This window comes from Bos grunniens, chromosome 1 (assembly GCF_055505025.1).
Source record: "Bos grunniens cultivar Pamir isolate PY7600 chromosome 1, Bosgru_T2T1.0, whole genome shotgun sequence".
Lineage (NCBI taxonomy): Eukaryota > Metazoa > Chordata > Mammalia > Artiodactyla > Bovidae > Bos > Bos grunniens.
The window spans coordinates 16,950,428-16,977,591 of record NC_141165.1 but is presented as its reverse complement, the minus strand read 5'-3'; the positions used below and the strand labels follow the sequence as shown (position 1 = coordinate 16,977,591).

General features: G+C 41.4%; 1 protein-coding gene across 1 annotated transcript in view; it reads right to left on the bottom strand.

Annotated features, from left to right (window-relative positions):
* The window catches only part of DSCAM (DS cell adhesion molecule), an 859,211-nt gene that overhangs the window by 460,201 nt on the left and 371,846 nt on the right, over positions 1 to 27,164 (bottom strand). The window lies entirely within an intron of this gene.

Below are 27,164 nucleotides of genomic sequence, written 5' to 3'. Positions count from 1 at the left end.
TCTCACTCCCCTGGGCCCCAATAAAGCCTTTGCCTGAATTTCTTGTCTGGCCACTGATCACTTTCTATTGATTAAGGAGGACAAGGCTATCTTACCTGGTAGGTAACATGTTCAAAGATGACAGCTGGAAACCTCTAACCTGGGGGTAGGGGAGGGAGAATTATCCTAACTGTATCCTGAAAAGTGAAAAGGAAAAACCTTAATTTTATGATTCTCTGCTCCAACTCCTATGCCCCTCCAAAGATTAATAAAATGGTTTATTTTCCCTTGGCTTCATTTCCAGAAGCATCCCAGCAGACACAACTTAAATTTTAGATATTTCCCTACCAGAAGGCAACAGAGCTACTTCAGGAGAGCTCACAGAGACTAGAAACAAAGTTGAGAGCTTCACTGTCTATGTGTGAGGAATATCACATGCGATCCAGCACGCTACGCTATCCTCGTCCATAACTGGTAAAAAACACAGGGCACCACTCTCGATCTGTGCTTTTAAAAAAGGTAATGCCAAGAAAGACATGTAAAGAAAAAAAAAAGTTCATCTCCTGAATTTTGGAAATGGAAGGAAAGATGAACTATTTTTAGCCAGGATATAATGTGAGATTGTGTAGGTCTATCCAATTTGCTAAATATCATATTCTCACAATAAATGCAGCTTATTAGAAAAATCTGAATCTTTAATTAGCATCTGGACATTTTTAGTTTTCACTTCCCATGGTCACACAGTGTAACAGTGTTACCTAGATCTTTATACACTCAGGTTCTTCCCACTTCGAGACCCATAATTTACTGCTGTGCTCCTGGCCTGAGATGCCAGATGGAGACGAGAGAAGGGAAGAGGTGAGGGGCATGGATGTCCTAGGATGTCCCACTTCCCTCTGCCTGCCCTTGCTTTACCGCCACCTCATTCTTTTTTAAGATTTTTTTTCTTTGGATCATTTTTAAAGTCCCTGTTGAATTTTACTCCCCGATCGGGGATCAAACCTGTACTCCACTGCACTGGAAGGTGGAGTCTTGGACACTGGACCACCCAGGAAGTCCCTCCCACCTCATTCTTGAGAAAAGGCCTAGAGATCTCTGCCTCAAATTCTTCACATCCAAACTGGAAGTAATCCATCCCACATGAACACCACAGTGAGGTGACATAGAGTAAACGAACTCCTATTAGTGATGCACCTATTGTTGTTCAGTCACTAAGTTGTGTCCAACTCTTTGCAACCCCATGGATTTGCAAGGCAGGCCACACTCCTCTGTCCTCAACTGTCTCCTGGAGTTTGCTCAAATTCATGTCCACTGAGTCGGTGATGCTATCTAACCATCTCATCCTCTGTCTCCCCCTTCTCCTCCTGCTTTCAATCTTTTCCAGCATCAGTGTCTTTTCCAATGAATCAGTTCTTCACATCAGGTGACCAAAATACTGGGTTTTCAGCTTTAACATCAGTGCTTCCAATGAATATTCAGGATTGATCTTCTTTAGGATTGAGTGGTTTGATCTCCTTGCAGTCTAACAGACTTTTAAGAGTCCTCTCCAGCACCACAATTCAAAAGCAACTCTTCAGCACTCAGCCTTCCTTACCTGGTACATCTGTTATTTCCTTTCTTTGTTTTACTCTTGACTCCATACTGTTTGCCATAATCCTGGGATTATGCATATTTAGAATGTAATTCTCTTTACAAGAATCTGAATTTTCTAGTTAAAATCTATTTTGCACCCTGATAGTTAATGATCTAAAATATTGGGGAGTTATTGCAGATTGCTGTTTTTCTCACAGCTCACATCCAGGTCATCGACAAATCCCATTCACTCTACCTGCAAAATCCATCCAGAATGTGACCCCTCTGCCCACCTCCGCTGCTGCCAGAGTCACAGTCCTTCACTGCTAGGGTCTCCTGCCAAGCCTGTGCATGGGCCTCCTGATTTTAGTCTGTGCCCTCTCTGCCCCCACTGTCTTTTCTCAATTCAGTAGCCACTGACACTCCTAAAGCAGAAGTCACTTCCTCTGCTAGAATTCCTGCAGTGGCTCCCAAGCCTTGGAGACCCTACAGGGCTGCAGTGCCCATGAGACCCGACTCCTCATTTCCTCTTTGAGATGCCCCAGCCCTGTGACCTCTCCCCTGTTCATATCACCTCGCTTCCACATGGGCTGTACTGTTTCAACACCCCAGTCACACCCGTGCCCTAAGACCTTTACTCTTTGCTCTGTTCAGATCTTGGCCCAAGCACATTTCAACAGCAACCTCTTTCCTTTATGAATTTCCTCATCTGAAACTTTCTCAATGAGGCCTGTTCGACCACCAGCTCCATTCAGGACTGCTGCCCCGACAGTATGGTTCTTTCTCTGCTCTCCATGTTTCTTTCATCCATGGCTCTTGTCACCATCTAACCCAGGACAGAATTTGTGTATTTATGATGTTTAATGTAGGAGCCCTTCCCTGCAAAAGACATCCCATTAAGGGAGATTTATTTTTTTGTCTATTTTGTTCACTCAAGTATCGCATAAGACTTCCCCGGTTGTCCAGTGGTGAAGAATCTGCCTTCCAGTGCAAGGGAAGCAGGTTCAATCTCTGGAGGGGGAACTAAGATCCCACATGCCATAGGGCAACGAAGCCCTTGTGGTCCAAGTAGAGAAGCCCAAGTGCTACAACTAAGATGGAATGCAGCCCAAGAAAGAGAACAAGAAAAGGAAGAAACCATCCCAGACGTCTAGCCCAATGACTGGTATATAATATGTGTTCCATTGCTCAGTCATGTTCGGCTCTTTTGTGACCCTGTGGACTCTAGCCCACCCGGCTCCTCTGACCATGACCTCTGACCATCCTCTTGTCTTGGATTTCCCAGACAAGAATACTAGAGTGGGATACTCTACCCTCTTCCAGGGGATATTCCCAAATCAGGGATCTAATCTGAGTCTCTTGTGTCTCCTGCAGTGGCAGGTGGATTCTTTACCAATAACACCACCTGGGAACGGACTTGGTATATAACACACACTCAATAAATGTCTTTTGACAAAAAGCAAGTTTTTTTTTCATCGTTTTAGGGAAAATGTGTTGTTCTAGTGCTTCAGAGTTGTTGATAAATTTTACTTACACTAGTAGGTGCATACGACACATGATGGAGATCAGCCTAAGTTGAGAAATTGGTTTGCTTTGATTTGTATTGCTTTGCATAGCAATATAGGTCGTTGAGAGCCAATTATATCAAAATAAAATACAAGGAATAATTGAGCACAAGGCTCAATTTCCACCCTCAGAGCAGACGGCTTCTACGTCTTCTGATCCCTGGCCTTTCATTATGTGTCTTTTCATAGCAGGCTGTAAATTTCCTTCAAGTCCTTACCATCGGAGACCAGAGAGGGTCACCTTCACCACCCACACAGGGTCGGGAGACTCAGGCACAGGAGGAGGCTCCCAAACCAGATGGTTTTACATTGCTTAACAGATACCTCTCAAATGCACAGGGAAACATCACAGGAGCATAGAAAAGAGAATCACAACAGCAAACCCTCAACTGTGCAGGCTCACATCGTCAGAAGATAATCGGGCATGTTTTAATTAGAAAGCTATCATTCCCATGATCTGGGACACATCTAAAATCGTTTCAATGGGTCACTCTCCAGTGAGCATTTCACTAATTTATGGTCTGCAACTGAACATGGTTAAATGATTCAAACCATGCTTTCAAAATTTACCACAATTAGCATTATATGTGTATATATATGTATGTATGTTTTCTCTCAACAAAAATTCAATATTAAACACTTACTCCAAGAAACTCATATTTAAAGATAATTAGGATATTTGCTTTCTACAGAAGTTGTGTACATTTGCCTTTGCACACATTTGTGTCACCAAACAGAAGCTCATCTCTAACTTACATTTCCAGCTAACACTGAGAAAGGCTGACGTGATCTATCAAAGCGCCTTGAGTTTTCAAAGCACTGCAGTCATAAAGTATGAAGCATTAGATTTCCAAAGGAGAGTATCCTTGTTGTGTCACTCAGTAAGCTCGTAACAGTTGGACATATGGCAGATCACATAATATAAAAAACATGGGTTTTGTGTTAGATCTGGGCTTAAATTCTGCACGAGACTTAGTCTTGCACAGCCTCAGTTTTTTCATTTGTAAAATGAGACTAGTAACAACACTGAATTAATATCAGTTGTCCAAATGCTTAGCATAATGCCTGCTTCACAGTGGGGTCTTCAGGAAATACCAACTATTGTCATCACAAGGACACTAATGCCATTTTTATATGAATGTTCTGACCACACCACACCTAGCTCAGTGATTTTGGAAAGATTACTTTAGTGATCTCTCTTCTTCCCTTCGCTCAGTCGTGTCCCACTCTTTGTGACCCCATGGACAGTAGCCTACCAGGCTCGGCCGTCCATGGGTTTTCCAGGCAAGAATACTGGAGTGGGCTGCCATGTCCTTCTCCAGGGGATCTTCCCAACCCAGGGATCGAACTCGGATCTCCTGCATTGCAGACAGACGCTTTACCATCTGAGCCACCAGGGAAGCCTTAGTAAACCTTAGTTTGCTGAAAACTTTGATGAAAACTTTCGATGAAAAAACTGGGGATAGCATCACCTGCTTTGCAAGACTCCTGCAAAGACGAAACAAAGTAATGTATGTAAAGAACTAGGCATAGTGACTGGCTCATGGTAGAGTGACCAAAGATAGAGGTCTAGACTTCCCTCTCCTTTACAGGAAGGTGTTTTGGGCACATTTTCTGTAAGACTGGACAGAAACTGTTACATAAGTCAGTGAGATAATCAATACACAATGGTATCTACTATTGTTCAGAATTTATAAGCAGATATGTAGAAATTATACCTTGAGATTATGCATACATATAATACATGATATTTTATATGTATCCAGCACCAGTATATGAGAAAAGTTAGCAAAAATTAAAAGCAGAAGATACAGTACTATAATTCTCAAATAGAATTTTAGAATCCACAGGATGGCCTAAGCTGGAGTCCCCAATATTTTGGCAAAGATACCCGCTTAATGGGAGACGATTTTTCCGTGGACCAGTTGGGTGATGGTTTTGGGATGATTTAAGCACATTACCAGTAACGCTGAAGAAGCTGAAGTTGAATGGTTCTATGAAGACCTACAAGACCTTTTAGAAGTAACACCCAAAAAAGATGTCCTTTTCATTACAGGGGACTGGAATGCAAAAGAAGGAAGTCAAGAAACTCCTGGAGTAACAGGCAAATTTGGCCTTGGAATACAGAATGAAGCAGGGCAAAGACTAATAGAGTTCTGCCAAGAAAATGCAGTGATCATAACAAACACCCTCTTCCAAAAACACAAGAGAAGACTCTACACATGGACATCACCAGATGGTCAACACCAAAATCAGACTGATTATATGCTTTGCAGCCAGATGGAGAAGCTCTATACAGTCAGCAAAAACAAGACCGGGAGCTGACTGTGGCTCAGACCATGAACTCCTTATTGCCAAATTCAGACTTAAATTGAAGAAAGTAGGGAAAACTACTAGACCATACAGGTATGACCTAAATCAAATCCCTTATGATTATACAGTGGAAGTGAGAAACAGATTTAAGGGCCTAGATCTGATAGATAGAGTGCTTGATGGAATGAGGTTCGTGACATTGTACAGGAGACAGTGATCAAGACCATCCCCATGGAAAAGAAATGCAAAATGGCTGTCTGAGGAGACCTTACAAATAGCTGTGAAAAGAAGAGAAGCGAAAAGCAAAGGAGCAAAGGAAAGATATAAGCATCTGAATGCAGAGTTCCAAAGAACAGCAAGAAGAGATGCAAAAGTCTTCTCCAGCAATCAATGCAAAGAAATAGAGGAAAACAACAGAATGGGAAAGACTAGAGATCTCTTCAAGAAAATAAGAGATACCAAGGGAACATTTCGTGCAAAGATGGGCTCGATAAAGGACAGAAATGTTATGGACCTAACAGAAGCAGAAGATATTAAGAAGAGATGGCAAGAATACACAGAAGAACTGTCCAAAAAAGATCTTCACGACCCAGATAATCATGATGGTGTGATCACTGACGTAGAGCCAGACATCCTGGAATGTGAAGTCAAGTGGGCCTTAGAAAGCATCACTACAAACAAACTAGTGGAGGTGATCGAATTCCAGTTGAGCTATTTCAAATCCTGAAAGATGATGCTGTGAAAGTGCTGCACTCAATATGCCAGCAAATTTGGAAAACTCAGCAGTGGCCACAGGACTAGAAAAGGTCAGTTTTCATTCTAATCCCAAAGAAAGGCAATGCCAAAGAATGCTCAAACTACCACACAATTGCACTCATCTCACATGCTAGTAAAGTAATGATCAAAATTCTCCAAGCCAGGCTTCAGCAATATGTGAACCACAAACTTCCAGATGTTCAAGCTGGTTTTAGAAAAGGCAGAGGAACCAGAGATCAATTTGCCAACATACGCTGGATCATGGAAAAAGCAAAAGAGTTCCAGAAAAACATCTATTTCTGCCTTATTGACTATGCCAAAGCCTTTGACTGTGTGGATCACAATAAACTGGAAAATTCTGAAAGAGATAGGAATACCAGACCACCTGACCTGCCTCTTGAGAAATCTGTATGCAGGTCAGGAAGCAACAGTTAGAACTGCACATGGAACAACAGACTGGTTCCAAATAGGAAAAGGAGTATGTCAAGGCTGTATATTGTCACCCTGCTTATTTAACTTATACGCAGAGTACATTATGAGAAATGCTGGACAGGAAGAAATAGAAGCTGAAATCAAGATTGCCGGGAGAAATATCAATAACCTCAGAGATGCAGATGACACCACCCTTATGGCAGAAAGTGAAGAGGAACTAAAAAGCCTCTTGATGAAAGTGAAAGTGGAGAGTGAAAAAGTTGGCTTAAAGCTCAACATTCAGAAAACGAAGATCATGGCATCTGGTCCCATCACTTCATGGCAAATAGATGGGGAAACAGTGGAAACAGTGGCTGGTTTTATTTTTCTGGGCTCCAAAATCAGTGCAGATGGTGACTGCAGCCATGAAATTAAAAGACGCTTACTCCTTGGAAGGAAAGTTATGACCAACCTAGATAGCATATTCAAAAGCAGAGACATTACTTTGCCAACAAAGGTCCATCTAGTCAAGGCTATGGTTTTTCCTGTGGTCATGTATGGATGTGAGAGTTGGACTGTGAAGAAGGCTGAGTGCCGAAGAATTGATGCTTTTGAACTGTGGTGTTGGAGAAGACTGTTGAGAGTCCCTTGGACTGCAAGGAGATCCAACCAGTCCATTCTGAAGATCAGCCCTGGGATTTCTTTGGAAGGAATGATGCTAAAGCTGAAACTCCAGTACTTTGGCCACCTCATTTGAAGAGTTGACTCACTGGAAAAGACTCTGATGCTGGGAGGGATTTGGGGCAGGAGGAGAAGGGAATGACAGAGGATGAGATGGCTGGATGGCATCATTGACTCGATGGACGTGAGTCTGAGTGAACTCCGGGAGTTGGTGATGGACAGGGAGGCCTGGCGTGCTGCGATTCATGGGGTCACAAAGAGTCGGACATGACTGAGCGACTGATCTGAGCTGAACTGAGGCACATTACATTTGCTGTGCACTTTATTTCTATGGTTGTTACATCAGTTCCACCTCAGATCATCAGGCGTTAGATCCCAGAGTTTGGGGACACCTGTCCTAAGATATCTTAGAGGAGAGAGGAATTAGAATACAAGAGAGTTTCTCATTTTAACAGTGTGGTAAGCACCTCATTCCTTAACAAGTAAAAGGGCTTGAGTTACACATAACATCATGCAGGATGGGTAACAATTCCTCCAAAAATTAGGTGGGAATAAGTGGCTTAACAGTAAAGAATCTGCCTGCAGTGCAGGAGACTTGTAGGAGACATGGGTTCGATTCCTGGGTCGGGAAGATCCCCTGGAGAAGGAAATGGCAACCCACTCCAGTATACTTGCCTGGAGAATCCCATGAACACAGGGGCCTGGCAGGCTACAATCCATCAAGTCACAGAGAGTTGCACATGAGTGAGCAACAACAACTAACCCAGTATTAAATGAACTCACCTACATTTTCCTAAACTAGAGAACAGACCACATTGAAATAAACATATGGATCTTTACAAACTATAAAAAGGCTGAGAAGAAATGAATATATCCATCTATGTGGTCATATGAATCGCACAATGGCTTAAAACATAGTATGTAAGATGTGGAGGAAGCTGCTAAGAAATCCTAATTCAGTCACAAAAGTAATTCCAGATACAACAGTTGATCAGGGTTGAAGAATCTTGATAAGACCAAGTAATCTCTTCACCAATTACCACCTTGCTCAGACTCTCAAATTAAAACAAAGAATCTACAACTCCACTGCCAATAGAATGATAGTAGCTAGAACCTTTCAACCCAGGCCAACTCTAGACAAAACACCCCAGCTCTTGATTTAGACTCCACCGACCGGCAAGGTATTTGTCTTCTTTACTGTGTGGGACAGGCCATAGGCAATGTGCCTGCCAATCCCTGGCAAAGTGTGGAGAAATAATTAGGGAATTTAACTTTATTCCTCTGTTGCCTTTCTCCCAATCACATCTAAGACAATTGGGTCAAAGGAGCAGAAATTCAATTTAATGAAGCAATATTTCTTGAAAACTAACTAGATGCACAGAAAGGAGTCACCCAAGTTTCTGAGCTGGAGGTGAAGTGCTGAGCACAATTTTTGACAAAAGGACCATAGCAGCACTAAAGGAGGAGCAGGACGGAGAAGAGACACAGGAAAGAAGGTCTCAAGACAAGACACACTTGTTAGTTTTTTCTTCTCTTGTACCAAATATTCTGATTTCTATATTTTCTGAAGAAATCTCCTTAAATATATATGTTCTATAAATACAGGACTTGTGATCTTGGTTTTTGCAGGAACATGGGCATTCTATTGTTTATTTATTCAGAGATCACTTTCTATCTTTCTTCCTTGCTTTTTTTTTGGGCTGATAAATCCACCAAATAATAATTCATGACAAACCACACAAGCCTTTTGGAATTCATAAAAAAATGAATTCAATTTGAGTCAGGTGATGCCTGACTCGAAGGGGAGCTCTTCCCTCATGGTGATGTGAGGCTGAGCAGCCTGACTCTAGTTGTCAGCGACTCGGTCACAAGTTTCCTCATGCGGGAAGTCAGTGGTATATGATCACAGCGTCCAACTTGAGGCATTTTTTTTTCCTGATTGCCATCATTTCTTGCACACACAACAAAGGGATTCGTGAAGCAAAAGGCCATTATGAAAGTGCCCTAGTAGGAAGCTGGCCTGCAGATACATGTATCACTTAGGCACTTATTTTTCATACAATCCAGTGAAATAGTGGTGTTTTAAAATACGAGTAGTATTTTAAATTTATATTAACTTATTCTGGTAGTGGGAGAAGGCAATGGCAACCCACTCCAGGACTCTTGCCTGGAAAATCATATGGACGGAGGAGCCTGGTAGGCTGCAGTCCATGAGGTTGCTAAGAGTTGGACATGACTGAGCGACTTCACTTTCACTTTTCACTTTCATGCATTGGAGAAGGCAATGGCCACCCACTCCAGTGTTCTTGCCTGGAGAATCCCAGGGATGGGGGAGCCTGATGGGCTGCCATCTACGGGGTCGCACAGAGTCGGACATGACTGAAGCAACTTAGCAGCAGCAGCATTCTGGTAGTGTAAAATTTGACAGCCACAAAGACCAAGTTAGATGGGGCATTCATGCAGGGAGACACAGACATGAACAGACCTTGGAGTCTAGAGATTGAGGGCTGGAAGGGACCATAGACAATGGAGCCCCAAGTTCTCTCACAGAAGCCCAGTCATTAGGAAATGTGAGTGTGGATCAAGGAATATGAATCTAGGGAAGAGAAGAGTCCTTAATATTAATTCTTCAATGTCACCTAATAATCAATGATTTCAAATATTACTTATTATTGAACCAAGCAGATGTACTGTGATAAATAAAAATCCACATGAATTTTCAAGATTTAATACAAGTTTAAGCTAATAGCAGGCTGCTTTGGGCAAATTTCAAGCCCTCTGGGATTTTATGTTATGTTGCCCTTAGGGGAAGGTAAATGGAAAGATTTCAGAAAAGCTAAACCTTTTCAAAAAGCAGTTGAGTAAAACTTGAGATCCAGACAAGTGAAATGACTCATAGAGATGTTAGAATTTACTACTGCACAAGATACCATGCCTCGCCTCCTTTTTTATAGGATGAGATGACTCGTGTCTGAACTGGTTGAGCACTTGAGGGTTGAATTTGGCTAGAGCATGTTAAAGGGATGATGTTGGTTTGCTGGGAATGCCTTAATGATGAACTGCAAGCTGAGTGGCTTGAGCAGCAGTGCTCAAGGCCAGAAGTCAGAGATCAAGATGTCAGTGGGGCTTTGCTTCCTTTGAAGGCTGTAGAAAGGATTTGATCTAGACTTTTCCCCTGAATTCTGGTAGTTCTTTGCCTTGAGGCAGCATAGCTCCAGTCTTCACATGATGCTCTCCCTGGCTGTGTGCATGTGTGTGTGTGCATGGTAATTCACTTCAGTTGTGTCCACCTCTTTGCACCTCTGTCCATTGGGATTCTCCAGGCTAGAATATTGGAGTGGGTTGCCATGACCTCCTCCAAGAGATCATCCCAACCCAGGGTTTGAACCCAGGTCTTTTATGTCTTCTGCATTGGTAGGAGGTTCTTTACCACTAGAGCCACCTTGGGAACTCATGTATGTGTGTATGGGCCCAAATTTCTCCTTTGTACAAGGACAACAGTCATTTTGGATTAGGGCTCCAGCCTACCCAAGTAGGACCTCATTTTAATGTAACTAATTGTATCTGCAATGACCGTGTATCCAAGTAAGTTCCCATCCTGAGGATCTGGGGGTTAGGACTTCACATGTGCATTGGTGAGGGGATGTAATTCAACCCTTTACACAGGTTAAGTCCCTTGTGGCCCAGACTCAGTTAGCCAGGTTGTTCTGAGAAATGGTAGGAAGGCTCAAAATCTCTCTATCACTAGGCTTCCTTAAGTTCAAGATTAAATAAAATTCAAAATTCACTGCAACTGCACGGATTTCCAATTTGATATCTTTTCTGTGCAATCCTAAAGAGTCTATAACTGTTGAGTTTTGCAGTGTTAGTTAAGATATATGGGAGAAGAAAGCAGTGGAGTTTTGAGCTAGCTGCTCATCAGCTCAGTTCAGTTCAGTCACTCAATCATGTCCTACTCTTTGCGACCCCATGGACTGCAGAACGCCAGGCTTCCCTGTCCATCACCAACTCCTGGAACTTGCTCAAACTCACGTTCATCGAGTTGGTGATGCCATCCAACCATCTCATCCTCTGTTATCCCCTTCTCCTCCATAAGAGAGCAGACATCCATTTGCTGACACTGTATTATCAAAGAATGCTTCTTTGAGATCCTTGAATCATTGTGAAACGATAAGCAAGTGACGGAAAAAAATCTCAGTCACTCTTTAGCTAACTCATCTTTTATTTTAGGGGGTCAAGACTTAAATTCATTCTCATTGACTATGTATTTCTGTGTTTTTATTGAAGAGGTTAGGTGACTCATTCCAGAAAATGGAACACAGTCTCTTAATACTCAAGACCTGGTGCAGAAGAAGAGTTTAGAGACTGTGCTTCATGTTCTGGCTTCAGTAATATTTCTGCTTTTGCTCATCTTCACCTGTGCAGATGACATAACTTTTCTCCATGACCTGTTCTCTGGCACTGGAGTCATGAGGGTTAGTTAGCGAGGGCTACTTTGTATCTTTCATGAAATATTTCTCCTTTCATTGAAAGTCAGGCTCTACCACAAGCAGAATGTGAAAAATGCTACTTCTACTTCTGAGCACAATTAGGGCATTTCCATTCACAATAAACATGCCACCAAGAAATAAGAGTTGTAATTTCAAAGCACTTACTTATACCAATTAGATGTCAGCTCAGTTATGTTTCTATGGTTCTAGGAAACGAGACTCTGAAAAATCATCTCTCAAGATATATTTGCATGTCACACTAAAGTATTTAAATTAACAAAGACTCAGCAATGACCATCATTCATAATAAAAGTGATGCTTTGATTCATCAAAGTTGCAATACAGTATTCACAGAAATCCAGGGTAATCTCCTTCTGTCAAGCACAGCTGATGAGCAATCTTAATTCCTTTTGTCACGTCACATAAAATATTCATGGGTCCTGGAGATTAGAACAGGAGCATCTTTAGAAGTAATTTTTCTACTACATATACTCATAGACATTTTTTATAGGTGCCTTTTTAAATGAATTTATTTTTATTGAAGGATAATTGCTTTACAGAATTTTGCTGTTTTCTGTCAAATCTAAACATGAATCAGACATAGGTATGCATATATCCCCAAAATAATGTTATTTTTGGCTTTGCTGGGTATTCATTGCTGCATGGGCTTTACTCTAGTTGCAGTGAGAATTTTCCATGCAAGAATACTGGAGTGGGTTGCCATTTCCTTCCACAGGGGATCTTCCTGACCCAGGGATCAAATCTGTGTCTCTTGCATCTCCTGCATTGACAGGCAGATTCTTTACCACTGGAACCACCTGGGAAGCCCAAATATTGTAACAAATTCAATAGAGCCTTAAAAATGGCCCACATCAAAAAAAAAAAAATCTTAAAAGCAAGACCTAATTATTAACATACATGTATGACAAGAGTGGCATATTACTCCTGCTACAGCCAGAATAAGGCAGTGAGCAAGTGGCAGAGCTCTATAGTGACTGTGGAACACCAACGATAGGAAGTCCCTGCATATAGAGGAGCTCTGTTCTGAGTAGGTTCCTAAATCCGACAAGGTTAGCCTAGGTACCCCACTAACACAATTGGCTAGATAGTGCTGTACTATAATCGGTTTATAATACTTTTCACACACATATTACATAAAACAATCAAAATAAAGAACACGTTTAATCTCACAGTACAGTACCTTGGAAAGTACAGTAGTGCAGTACAACAGGTAGCAAACAGGGCCAACTTTGCATCTTTGAAAGTTCGCAACCTGAAGGTTCACATGCATTGGACTTACTGTACTCTAGCCACACTCATTGCTTTTCTGCTCCGTTACCTTCCCCAGGTTGCTACAAGAACTCCTTAAGATTAAAATACAGTGAAGAGCTGGAATCTGAATCTTTAAGTCATTGATGATTGATCTCTTTAATTGAATGATTTAATCAGGATTCTATTTTCTCTGGGGCTTCCCAGGTGGCACTGGTGGTAAAGAACCCGCCTTCCAATGCAGGAGACAAAAGAGAAGAGGGTTCAATCCCTGGGTCAGGAAATTCCCTTGGAGGAGGAAATGGCAACCCACTCCAGTATTCTTGACTGGAGAATCCCATGGACAGAGGAATCTGGTGGGCTATGGTCCATAGGGTCTCAAAGAGTCAGACATGACTGAAGCAACTTAGCATGCACTATCTTCTCTGGATTTTTCAGAGCACAAAGATCTGCTTGTTTTGTGGTAAAAGCCAGAGAATATCTTCCCTGTCTAACTAGGAACCCTAGCTGACACACCAAAATTCAGCTCAGAACTGCACAGTGATTCATTGCTACCGTGGACTGGTTATCATTGGTTATTACTGCAGTTTAACACTGCGACTGGCTCATTGACTAGTAGGACTTCTCTTTCATGCTTTGAAAGGAAAACTGCTAAAGGAAAACTGCTATTTGTAACAGCTGCTGAGTGTCTCATCAGTAGCTCTTAAGTGCATCTGGTAATAAACCCACAGGACCCAGACTTCTCCCCTCCCTGTGGTGTCTGGTCAGCTTCAGAAGCTCATGTGTCTCAGGAATGTAATAAGGAGGAAAGGAAAGAGAAGAAGAGAGGATAGGGAAGGGGAAGCAGGCTGAGCCCTAGGCCAGGTGGACACCAGGACTTAGGTCATGGCCATGGTGATGGCCACAAGGACTCAGAGCTGGACAGGAGGCCTCCCCCTGCTTTCAACCTTCACTGCTTCCTCTCAAGTCCCAACTCTTTTCTTGTTCTCAGCCTTTCCTCATGTGAACAGTTTACCTCTCAAAGCAAACAGAATTCTTGATGTGAAATGCCAATAGACATTACATTCAGAGATAAAAAAACAAAAGTATTGCACAGTTTGATCACTGAGTCAAATTAGTTGATAGGCAAATTTCAGAGAAGAGCTTCATATCAGCCAAGGCTTTTTCCATTCCTTGTCCAGTACTTTGTCCGTTCTGGATTTGAAAGTTTTTACTCTTTTAACCCATAGACTGTAGCCCACCAGGCTTCTCCATCCAAGGGACTTACCAGACAAGAATACTGGAGTGGGTTGCCATTTCCTTCTCCAGGGGATCTTCCTGACCCAGGGACTGAACCTGGGATTAGCATTGCAGGAGGATTCTTTACCAACTGAGCCACCAGAGAAGCCCATAACAAATTTACCACTATATGAGTGGAAGTTATGACTTTATGGAGTTTTTATATGTTGTAATATTTCTTCAAATAAATCTCTCCTATAAATTAAAAAAAAAAAGATGGAAAAAAAGCAAGCTTTACACTGGCAATACCACTCAATGCTAATTTTGTAAAGAAAAAGAAAAACCACAGAAAGGCTATGGAAAAACTCACAGAGTACAGCCCATCATTGGTAGCGGAGATTCAGATCCCTGAGCTGCCCAAGTTCAAGGCCATCCTCCACACTGTGTTCTACATTAATCTGCATCCCCTCTTGGAATTAGTCCCAGAATAATTACCTCTGGGGGATTAAAATAAAAGTGCTTTTTATTTTCCTCTAAATATTCCATCTAGTCAAGGCTATGGTTTTTCCAGTAGTCATGTATGGATGTGAGAGTTGGACCATAAATAAAGCTGAGAGCTGAAGAATTGATGCTTTTGAACTGTGGCATTGGAGAAGACTCTTGAGAGTCCCTGGGACTGCAAGGAGATCCAGCCAGTCCATCCTAAAGGAAATCAGTCCCGAATGTTCATTGGAAGGACTGATATTGAAGCTGAAACTCCAATACTTTGGCCACCTGATGTGAAGAAATGACTCATTTGAAAAGACCCTGATGCTGGGAAAGATTGAAGGCGGGAGGAGAAGGGGATGACAGAGGATGAGATGGTTGGATGGCATCACCGACTCAACAGAGGTGTTTGAGTAAACTCCAGGAGTTGGTGATGGACAGGGAGGCCTGGCATGCTGCAGTCCATGGGGTTGCAAAGAGTCAGACATGACTGAGCACCTGAACTGAACTGAACTGAAATATTTCTGTATAGTTTTTAAACTCTCTAAAAGGAAACATGTATTATTTTATAGTTAGAAAGACATTATTTAAATATAAAATCCAGTGGAAGTTATCAATATATGTCATACTGGCTTTCAAGGCTTCCTCTGAAGGAGACACCCGAGTGGTTATGTGGTTTTCTGATACTATGTGACTTGGGAGATTCCAGTTAACACTGAGGCTTGTGCCAGCTGGAAGTTAACACCTAGTTCAAGATTTGGTTTTGTGGTTGCAACTGCCTCTCAAACCCTGTTTACTCATTTCCCAGGTAGTTGACATACCAGGAAAGCTTTGAGACAACCCTGTCAAGAACATTACTCAGCCATAAAAAGGAATGAACTTGGATCATTTGTAGGGACATGGATGGACCCCAAGTCTGTCATACAGAGTAAAGTAAGTTAGAAAGAGAAAAATAGATACTGTGTATTAATGCATATATATGGAATCTAGAAAAATGGTGCAGATGAACCTATTTGCAGGCAGGAATAGAAATGCAAACATAGAGAGTGGAATGTGGACATGGGGGGGGGGGGAGGGGAGGGTGGAAGGGACTGACAGAGTTAGGGATATATGTATAGCTGATTCACTTTGTTGTACAGCAGAAACTAACACGACATCACAAAGGAATTATAACTCCAATTTAAAAAAGAAATGCCTTAGAGGAACCAGTGCAAATGGATTTAGCCCAACATCAATCACGGGCTTCCCAGGTGGCTCTAGTCGTAAAGAACCCACTTGCCAAGAACCTATCACTCCACACAGTAGACAGCTGTGAGATATGTGGGTTCAATCCCCGGGTCAGGAAGATCCCCTGCAGAAGGAAATGGCAACCCACTCCAGTATTCTTGCCTGGAGAATCCCATGGACAGAGGAGCCTGGGGGGTCCCCTGGGGGGTCTATGAGGTTGCAAAGAATCGTGACACAACTTAAGCGACTTGGCAAGCATGCACAATCACAGAGAACATCTAGGGGCAACTGAGTCCAGAAATTGTCAGAAAATCATCTCAGTTTTCAAGTCATAATGTTTCATCATTTGACTGCGAAGGTAACAGAGGGAAACAACTATTATCTTTTCCGGTAGTATTCTCACAGGCTGAATCTTCCTTCCAGTTATTTTTAACTGGTTTATTTATTATTCAACTAGGAAAGTCTAGGGATGCTTAGAATTTACTCATAATATTCTGAGAAAAAAGTCTGGTAAATTCTAAGAAAAAATGATCTATCTCAGACCTTACTCAATCCCTTTGCCACCACTTGTTGCTTCTGTAAATTCTGCCTCATGGAGTTCCAGAGAACACCTCTAAATGGCTAATGCTATGATTAGTTTTCTCCGTAATTTCCCCACCTGTTTACAGGAGGCTTCACGTTACTGAGAGGACAGGCTGTTGCTAAGGAATGAGGTGGCTGTCAGAAACTTGGAGCTCCAAACCTGCTGATGAAATAGCTCTTTGGGGAATCTTAGCTCATCACATAGGATCACTCAGGGAGTTGTTAATGATGGTGACATGTGGTGCCCCTCACTTAAAATCCCATAGCCAGTGCTTCTGTGTGTGGTGATAACAGCATTCTTGGCTTCTAACACTTCGCCAATAACTCTGTGTCTGTTATCAAATACTCTGTCATTAAAGAGTGTCTATGAAATGAGCAAAGTAGCTATATTTGGCTCATTTTCATTCAGAAAAATGTTTAAAATGATACAAAGAACCATTAAAAAATAAGATACAAAATTATCCACTGTTAAGTATCAATTGAATATAATACTCTTATAATACTGCTTCTTATATAATATAATATACTGCTATATAATATACTGCTTCTTATATAATATAATACTGCTTCTTTTAAGATTCTCTAAAGGTTTACTGGGAAAGCTTTGTAACTCAAGCACTGCATGCTTGCATTTCAAAAATATGTAACCAATTTTATAAACTACACTGTTAATCTCCAAGACAAATGAACACAGTCAAGGCTTCTCATCCACTGTGATTTTCAACAGCCAGGCTCCTGTGTACTGGGCAGTCGCAACACCTACGGTGTCTGATTTTTCGGACAAGCAATAAAGAATGAGCATTCCAGCTAATGAGATTCTTGGTTGGAAGGTTTGACACCATGTTCTAGAACCCACGAGTGCCCTGGGCTTCCCTGATAAACATGAAAAATGCCCATGGAAACGGGTGACTCATGGACTTTCTAAAGGAAAGATGAAAGAATCAGGTTATTTGGTCATGTATTTGCTCCCTCTCACTTAACTGGAAAACCCAAGCGGTTCAAACAAAGTCTGCTTAATTCAAATAAGAAGTGGTAAGCAGGATTTGAGAATCAAAGACTGCCTGAAAACAGTAGATTAGGAAGAATAAGTCGGCCTTTCCATATTCCTGATACCATGTATGCTCACCAAAGTGTTGAGTCTGTTGATACAGCTAAAGGAAATGGTAACTGTCCAAGAGGGAAAATATGTATTATTGATAAAATATTAACCCAAATATAATATGGAAAATGTTGACCTTGTAGTAATCAAAGAAGCAAAACATATATTTTACCCTACTGTTACTAAAACATTAACCACAAATGTAAATAATTTTTATCAAAGGTGTTACACTGCTGTTTTTTTTTAAATAATAGCAACCATTATTAATAGTAGGTAATGATTTCAGAAAATAGTCTTATCATTAAAACAGGCAGCTCTTCTATATGATCAAGGATGGCAAACAGTATTCACATATTTACATATACACTGCTGTCTTTATACAGAGGCTAACTCATGTACCTCTGATATGTGTTTTCCCATTTTTAAAAATAACTTGCATTTACAGATGGTTAGAGCTGTGCAAAGCACAGCTTCAGGTAGCAACTTTCTCTGTATCCCTCAACCCTTTCCTTTCTTCCTCACACTTTCAGAGTTTTTTCAGATTTTTTCTTGACGTGGGCCATTTTCTAAGGTCTTTATTGAATTTATTACAATATTTTTTTATGTTTTATGTTTTGGTTTTTTGGCCATGAGGCATGTGGGATCTTAGCCCCCCAACCAGGGATTGAGCCCACATCCCTGCATTAGAAGGCGGTCTTAAACGCTGGCCCACTAGGGAAGTACCTCTTCTTTAGAGTTTTGATGATGCCTGCTTACATAGCTGCTCTACAAAAGCACCAATCCCTGGAACTTTATGATCAGAAACAGATATTTGCTAAATGCAGTTTTGAAAAAATTAGTAAACTTCATATTTTGTTTTGTATTGTTTGCTAAAGTGAAACAATTCCAAGTTGAGAGATGATATTCAATGTGGATGTACAGAGAAGTGTGATGGGACGCAGATCACAGGATCAGGGGGAAGGAGATTGGTAGCTTTGGGTACTTAACTATACGATTGATTAAATTATTCAATTTGTGAAACCACAGAAGCATTGCTTGTGTAACTTTGGGAAAATAAATAATGAAACTGATCAAATGGAATATGTTGAGCTTTACACTCCATCCACACTTGAAATGGAAATTTGCATGCATCCTCAGTCATATCCAACTCTATGAGACCCCACAGACCCTGCCAGGTTTCTCTGCCCATGGGATTGCCCAGGCAAGAATACTGGAGTGGGTTGCCATTTTGTCCTCCAGGGGATCTTTCCAACCAGGGATCAAACCCACATCTTCTAGGTCTCCTGCATTGCAGGAGGATTCTTTACCTGCTGAACATGCTATTTATAACTCAAGAGGAAAGGTAAAACACCCCAAAGTTGACTTTCTATGATTAGAGTAAACTCTATAATAGCTAAATGCAAACTAGTAATGGTAAAAAGATCCAAAACATTAGGTTGATTTAAATCAAATTAAAATATGCTAACCAAATAGTTTGACATTTAGATGGGCAGAAAAACATTTTGATAGGAAGAATGATGGCAAAAAAAAAGCATTTCTGAAGAATAGTTTGTTTACTGACTCAAGAATACAGTAAAAACAACTCTAAGTCAGGACCTGACATGAGTGAGCTGCCTGATGACTGCCTCTAGGAACTGTGGTTTGTCCTTATTGAGAAAGTCATTTCTGCCCACGTCCCCCAAATCCAGCCTGTTTTTGGAAGGTGATGTGGCTCTAACGGAGTTATGTGCTACACAGGGAAGGGAAAAGCTTTCCCTGGACTCAGTTTTCTAGAGCATAGTCATTTGCAACCATAGATTCCAAGAAAAAACTGCACAAAGCAGAGTTTAAAAGGAGAATGGATGGTCAAGCCCCTGATGCCTGTGCCACATCTCTCCAGACTCTCCTGATAATCAAAGGGTCTTCTACCAAAACTGCCTCTCTTTGACATTAAAGAGAAGAAATAACAGGCAGATCCTTGCTAGCATGCTGAGGCCTACTAAGCACATTAGATTTTTTATTTTTCACTCTGAGGGGATGAATGTTTTTGAACTGTGGTGCTGGAGAAGACTCTTGAGAGTCCCCTGGACTGCAGGGAGATCAAACCAGTCAATCCTAAAGGAAATCAACCCTGAATATTCATCAGAAGGACTGATGCTGATGCTGAAGCTCCAATCCTTTGACCACCTGATGGGAAGAGCTGACTCATTGGAAAAGATGCTGATGCTAGGAAAGTTGAAGGCAAAAGAAGGTGGTGGTGACAGAGGATGAGATGGTTGGATGGCATCACCAACTCAATGGATGTGAGCAAACTCCAGGAGATAGTGTAGGATGGGGAAACCTGGTGTGCTGCAGTCCATGGGGTCACAAAGAATCAGATACAACTGAGTGACTGAACAACAGCAACAGCATCTCACTTCATCCTCTTCAGAGGTGCGGACCTGCCCCTTGTTTCCCAGGGGCCATGGGACACCCCTGTGACAGATTCTAGTGACTCAGAGGGTTCAGCTTGACAGGGAGGACCTGACCCAGAGTAGACCCTGGCAATAGGCAGCACTTCCAATACAGCAGTTGGTTAGTGAGGACTCCATGAAAGGATCACCTCAAATCACACTAAAAAGCAAGGATAAGGACCAAGCACAGTATCATCACATTTTGTGAGGTTCTAAAACTTTCATATGTACATTATGAAGCAAAACAAAACTAGAACAGAAAATTTCATAATGTTGCCAACAAACATTTCCATGAGTCTATGAATTTTATAATTCTTCAGTGGATAAAATTATGACCTTGCACTTCCACAAAATAAGCCACACTTCACCACCAACCATTAGCATCCCCATCACCAACTTCAGGGTTTGGGCATAAATCTGAAGAAAATCATAATTTGAAAAGAAACATACACTCCAATATTCATAGCAGCATTATCTACAGGAGTCAAGACGCTGACTGACAGATGAATGGGTAAAGAAGATGTGGTCTATAGATAATAATGGACTATTACTCAGCTATAAAAAATGAAGTAATGCCATTTGCAGCAACATGAATGAACCTGGAGATTATTATACTAAGTAAGGAAAGTCAGCGAGAGAAATACAAATATCATGATATCACTTTCATGTGGAATTTTTTAAACTGGTCCAACTGAACTTATATACATAACAGAAACAGACCCACAGACAAAGAAAAGAAACATGGCTTCCAAAGGGGAAAGGGGAAGAGGGATGAATTAGAAGATTAGAAGTTTGGGATTTATAGTAGCCTAAAAGGGGAAAGCAATGGCACCTCACTCCAGTACTCTTGCCTGGAAAATCCCATGGACAGAGGAGCCTGGTGGGCTGCAGTCCATGGGGTCGCTAAGAGTCAGACACAACTGAGTGACTTCACTTTCACTTTTCACTTTCATGCACTGGAGAAGGCAATGGCAACCCACTCCATTGTTCTTGCCTGGAGAATCCCAGGGACAGGGGAGCCTGGTGGGCTGCAGTCCATGGGGTCACACAGAGTCGGACATGACTGAAGTGACTTAGCAGCAGCAAAAGGGGAAAAGGCAGATCAAATTGCCAACATACGCTGGATCATGGAAAAAGCAAGAGAGTTCCAGAAAAACCTCTATTTCTGCTTTATTGACTATCCCAAAGCCTTTGACTGTGTGGATCACAGTAAACTGTGGAAAATTCTGAAAGAGATAGGAATACCAAACCACCTGACCTGCTTCTTGAGAAATCTGTATGCAGGTCAGGAAGCAACAGTTAGAACTGAACATGGAACAACAGACTGGTTCCAAATAGGAAAAGGAGTACGTCAAGGCTGTATATTGTCACCCTGCTTATTTAACTTCTATGCAGAGTACATCATGAGAAACGCTGGGCTGGAAGAAGCACAAGCTGGAATCAAGATTGCCGGGAGAAATATCAATAACCTCAGAGATGCAGATGACACCACCCTTATGGCAGAAAGTAAAGAGGAACTAAAAAGCCTCTTGATGAAAGTGAAAGAGGAGAGTGAAAAAGTTGACTTAAAGCTCAACATTCAGAAAACGAAGATCATGGCATCTGGTCCCATCACTTCATGGCAAATAGATGGGAAACAGTGGAAACAGTGTCAGACTTTATTTTTCTGGGCTCCAAAATCACTGCAGATGGTGATTGCAGCCATGAAATTAAAAGATGTTTACTCCTTGGAAGGAAAGTTATGACCAACCTAGATAGCATATTCAAAAGCAGAGACATTACTTTGCCAACAAATGTCCGTCTAGTCAAGGCTATGGTTTTTCCAGTGGTCAGGTATGGATGTGAGAGTTGGAGTATAAAGAAAGTTGAGCACAGAAGAATTGATGCTTTTGAACTGTGGTGTTGCAGAAGACTCTTGAGAGTCCCTTGGACTGCAAGGAGATCCAAGCAGTCCATCCTAAAGGAGATCAGTCCTGGGTGTTCTTTGGAAGGACTGATGCTAAAGCTGAAACTCCAATACTTTGGCCACCTCATTTGAAGAGTTGACTCATTGGAAAAGACTCTGTCTGATGCTGGGAGGGATTGGGGGCAGGAGGAGAAGGGGACGACAGAGGATGAGATGGCTGGATGGCATTACCAACTCTATGGACATGAGTTTGGGTGAACTCCGGGAGTTGGTGATGGACAGGGAGGCCTGGCGTGCTGCAATTCATGGGGTCACAAAGAGTGGGACACGACTGAGCGACTGAACTGAATCACTTTGCTGTACACCTGAAACTAACACTCTGGAAATCAACTATATCTCCATAAATTATTTTTAATAAATAAAAGGTACTAGATTTGAAGTCTAGTTTCTGAGGAAAAGACTTGCACACAGAAAGGCGTTCTCTGCAATGAGAAGAGGGAGGTGAGCAGGTCACAAAGTTTTGCAATAAGAGACTATGTGTTTGGACAAGAGCATCAACCTAACAGTTCTCCTTCCAATGAAACTTGATCCAGTGACTGCAGATGAGAAGAAATTCATGCATCCATTCTATCTTGAATGAATTCTGCTCTTACAAAAATGACTGAGTCTATTTCTCTTCATTTCTATCATTTCACAAAGAGTAACACCTGCTCAGTGTGGCTACCTGCTGCGCACAGGAGATACCACACATGTAGACAGACTAGTCACTCTATATCTGACGTCTATTACTGTAAGCTGTTGCAAATATGGGCATGGTGTGCTGTTCCGGAGCCCCAACTGTCAGAGATGGTGAAGTCTAATGACCTTCAAGAGTTGTAGGACAATGGGGAGAGGATAATGTACTTCAAGTTGCATAATTCCATGGTCATTTTACTCCACCAAGGGCAAGTAGATCTCAGGTTTCCTATAATGGCACATTTTTAGGGAAGCATCAGCTACTGGCTACTTGGTTAATCAGAAATGGAAATAGTCATCCATTTGTTAATCTGTAATTTTGCATATCATCCTTAAATCTCACTGCCTATTTCATCTTTTTTTAAACTTGAAAACAATATATATTTATTTGGCTGTACCGGATCTTAGTTTCAGCACATAGGATCTTTTAGTTGCAGCAAGTAGCATTGATTCGATGGACATGAGTTTGAGCAAACTCCGGGAAATGGTGAAGGACAGGGAAGCCTGGCATGGTGCAGTCCATGGGGTCACAAAGAGTTGGACAAGTGACTGAACACCACCAAGTGTGGGATCTAGTTCCCTGACCAGGTATAGAATCCAGGACCCCTGTATTTGGAGCAAGAGTCCTAGCCACTGGACCTCCAGGGAAGCCCCCATATTTCATCTTGGTCAACTGAATTTATACAATTTCACAGCTACACACTTTAGGAGAAATAGTGCCCTAACCTCCATGTTCGTGCTTGGGGAGCATCTGTCCATTACACCTATTCGCACCACAAACGCAGTCCTGATGGCAGCTCTCAGACCAGCAGGGAAGAGACCCGAGAGCTTCCAGCCTCTCCCATGCTTGCCCACTTCCTCCAATACTTCTAACAAGCATGAACTGTTCCCACGTTCCTTTCTTCTATCTTTGTCTTACCACCTCTTCCTTTTATCTCTCACTCCTGTCCGTCTTCCTGGCATCCTTCTCTACTTTACCCAGCTCACTTTCTCTCTTTGTTCATTCTTCTGTCTGCCATTAATACTACTAAAATCCATCCTGTGCAGAGAGGTGTAATTCTCAACAACAAAGAACATGGAGCATTGGAGGAAACAGTGAGGACTTCTCACTCAGATAACACACCGTCTCTAAGATGCAGTTTGCCTCAGGACACCTTGTCGAGACAAGAGTCAAATTGCTGCCCCCAAACACATATGCAGGCTATTGACATCAGAGTGCAGGAACCACTGTGGTTAAGGGAATTAAATCCATCTTAGAACCAAATAACAATCTAAGGACTAAAAACAGACATATGTGTGTTGAAAAAAATAGAGATAATACAAGAGAAATAGCATATTTAAAAGTAGAATTTAAAAATCATAAAATGTGTGTAACAATGAAGAAAACATAAGTGCAGTCAAAAATATTCATACTGTTCTCCAGGAACCAGATCACAGATTGGAAGAGGAAACAGAAAGACAGTCCATAAATTCTGGAGGCTTTAGTCTCAAAACTGTGAGGTAACCAAGCCGTAAGAGCCTGTGTACAGAATCCATATGGCAACCCGGGAACAAGTGTGTAAGCAAAGACAGGCGTCAGCTGGGCACGAGCCAGCAGGCACGCGTTTTCTTAAAAAAAAAAAAAAGTCTTTTGAAAAAATAAAAGCAACCCTTCTGAAATGATCTGAGAAACAGTGGCAAGTACAAAGAAAATCCAACAAACATGGTCAACCTTACTCCTCACTCCCGGAGGGCCATCTGAGAGCTCTCTGCCTTCACCGCAATCCTGCCTGCTCTATTTACAATTCCCAAATCGCCTTCCTCCCACCTATGGCATCACAGACTCAGGCAGCAGGGCAGGGCTTCACCATCCCAACGAAAGTGAACGCGGTTGTCTCATTAATTTGACCACCTCACACTCCTCTTAAACCGTAGCTCGTTGATAGAACTCTGGATTCGTTAAGAAAATGCCACTGGCTCCAACCTAATCAGAAAATCGGAGCTTAAAACAGCGTGGCATTTCTGAATGTTTGTTTTCTCCTCTTGACATTGCATAAAACTGGTAGAGATTTCAATAGACAACAGTCAAGACAGCCCAGGTTGCATCAGTACATATTCTAATACTCTGTGGCACTTTCTAACACTGTAAAGAAGATGAAAAATTACCAACATTCAGTTGAATATGAAAGCAGTTTTTTTTTTTTTTTTTTTTTCTTTATAAGGCACCAAGGGGCTTGAGAGCAATTTGCTTTCATTTTTTCTCTCTTGTACTAGGAAATGTGATGTAAACATGTGATGTGTGTTTAATACCAGTGGTTATTAAACCATCCCTAAATGGGTTGATGGATAGGGCTTATCAAACCCCAGGCGTCCTTCTCCATGAGCCTTCTGAGGGGAATAGCTATGATTTCAGTGAAAAGATGTCCAGTGAGTCACTTGGTCATCTGATTCCAGAACAGTGGTACATACATGGCTTGTGAAGGGACAGGGGAAGAAGGATGAAATAGCGTTTTTAAGAAGAGGCCATGTGCTGAATTTATTGGTATTTTTCCTTAAAGAGTGAGTTCTCAGACTTTATTAAAATCTAGAATTTCAATACTTAACAATTGCATCCCTCTCCTAGTTCTCATATAATATAGCAGAAACTGTTCTACCATTCTGAAATAGGAAATAACCTTCTCTGAAAATATCAAATGATTGCAAGTAATGCCATTTCTAAAGCAACAGTTTTTAATGATGTTTCAAAATTTTTTAATTAATTTTTTAATTGAAGGATAATTGCTTTACAGAATTTTGCTGTTTTCTGTCAAACCTCAACATGAATCAGCCATAGGTATACATATATCCCCTCCCTTTTAAAACTCCCTCCCATCTCCCTCCCCATCCCACCCCTCTAGATTGATACGAAGACCCAGTTTGAGTTTCCTGGTAATGTAAGTTTCTATGTTACTCTTTCCATACATCTCAGCTTCTCCTCCCCTCTCCCCATGTCCATTAATCTATTCTCTATGTTTGTTATTTTTTAAATGATCATTTCGTTAGCTATATACTCCATTACTTTTTAACTTATGATTTTGAAAAAACACAAAGAAACACAAAAAAATAATAGTTTCATGTGTGGCATACCTCTCACGGAGCCCTGCCACTGGATAAGAAAGTGCCACTTGGTCTGCATCACTTCCTCTTTTTCTATCTCTAATAACAAACATTATTGTTTTTGCTGCTGTTCTACAATTTAAAAGTAAGTCACATAGATGACATGACTTTGCCCCTAAATATTTAACATTATCTTCTAAGAATAAAGACAGACTTTTACATATTACGGGACAATGGCCAATTTTAGAAAATTCACATTCAACTGTGAATGCCTTTGAATTGAATAACTTATAAATGGTAGTGTCACAAAACTCCAACCACAGGTTAAAATGCTTTTCCTTAATTGTATAGTTTTTTCCGACTTGTCACTGCAAGGAACTAAACAGAGAAAGAGCTTCATGAGGGCAAAGAGTATCCTGCTTATTCCCAGGCGCTCCTCACAACTAGGACACACATACAGAGTGTTTGCTGACTTTAAAAATTCTGCTTTAGGAACTTCTCTGGAGGTCCAGTGGTTAAGACCCCATGCTTCGAAAGAGGGGGTCACAGGTTCAATCCCTGGTCAGGGAGCTAAGATCTTTCCTATCACATGGTGCAGCCCCCAACCCCAAAAAAGTGTATGTAAACAAACAAAAAAAAAACCAATTATGCTTCAAGTCATGTCTAATGACTCTTAAGTGCCCCATGGGTCTAGAGAAATAGATGAAGCTATTGTTGACTATATTTAACATCAATAACATTGACAAGACCCATATATTTGGCAACACGGTCATTTTTTTTAACATGAATATATTTTCTGCCACAGAAAACCCTCAAACACTGCCCTAATCCTGGGTTTATTTTGAAAAGTGCTTGGCATGTACATTGTTGATTTGGATTTTTTTAACACCCAGTGGAAACACCCAGTGATAAAGCTGGTTATCGTTTTTAGGCTGATTACAGGATCACTGAATTGCATTATCCTTTCATCTCCCCTCACTGTCAAAAAGAGAGAAAAAAAAAATCTTACAAAAGAAAAGCAAGACTCTCCAAACTGACTTCTATTAAAATTAATTTTTTAATAACTGCTTGGTTTTATCACTACTTTCCCAAATGCTAATTAATTCTAACTCTAAACTACGTAATTATAATACTTGTGCTGAAATACAAATTATCTGGTGCCCCTGGGGTGAACAATTTAGAATATATTTCATGTTCCATTCAGCAATTCCGGAGACCATGGAGACACTGTGGCAGCCCCCCGGCTGGCGCCCCTCCCCCCACGCTCCCAGGGCCTGGTTCTTCCTCTTTACCAGGAAGACAGGAACGGAGCTGACAGTTGGCATCCTAGGTTAATGCCTCTCTCCGTGGAGCTGGGAGAAACGGTGG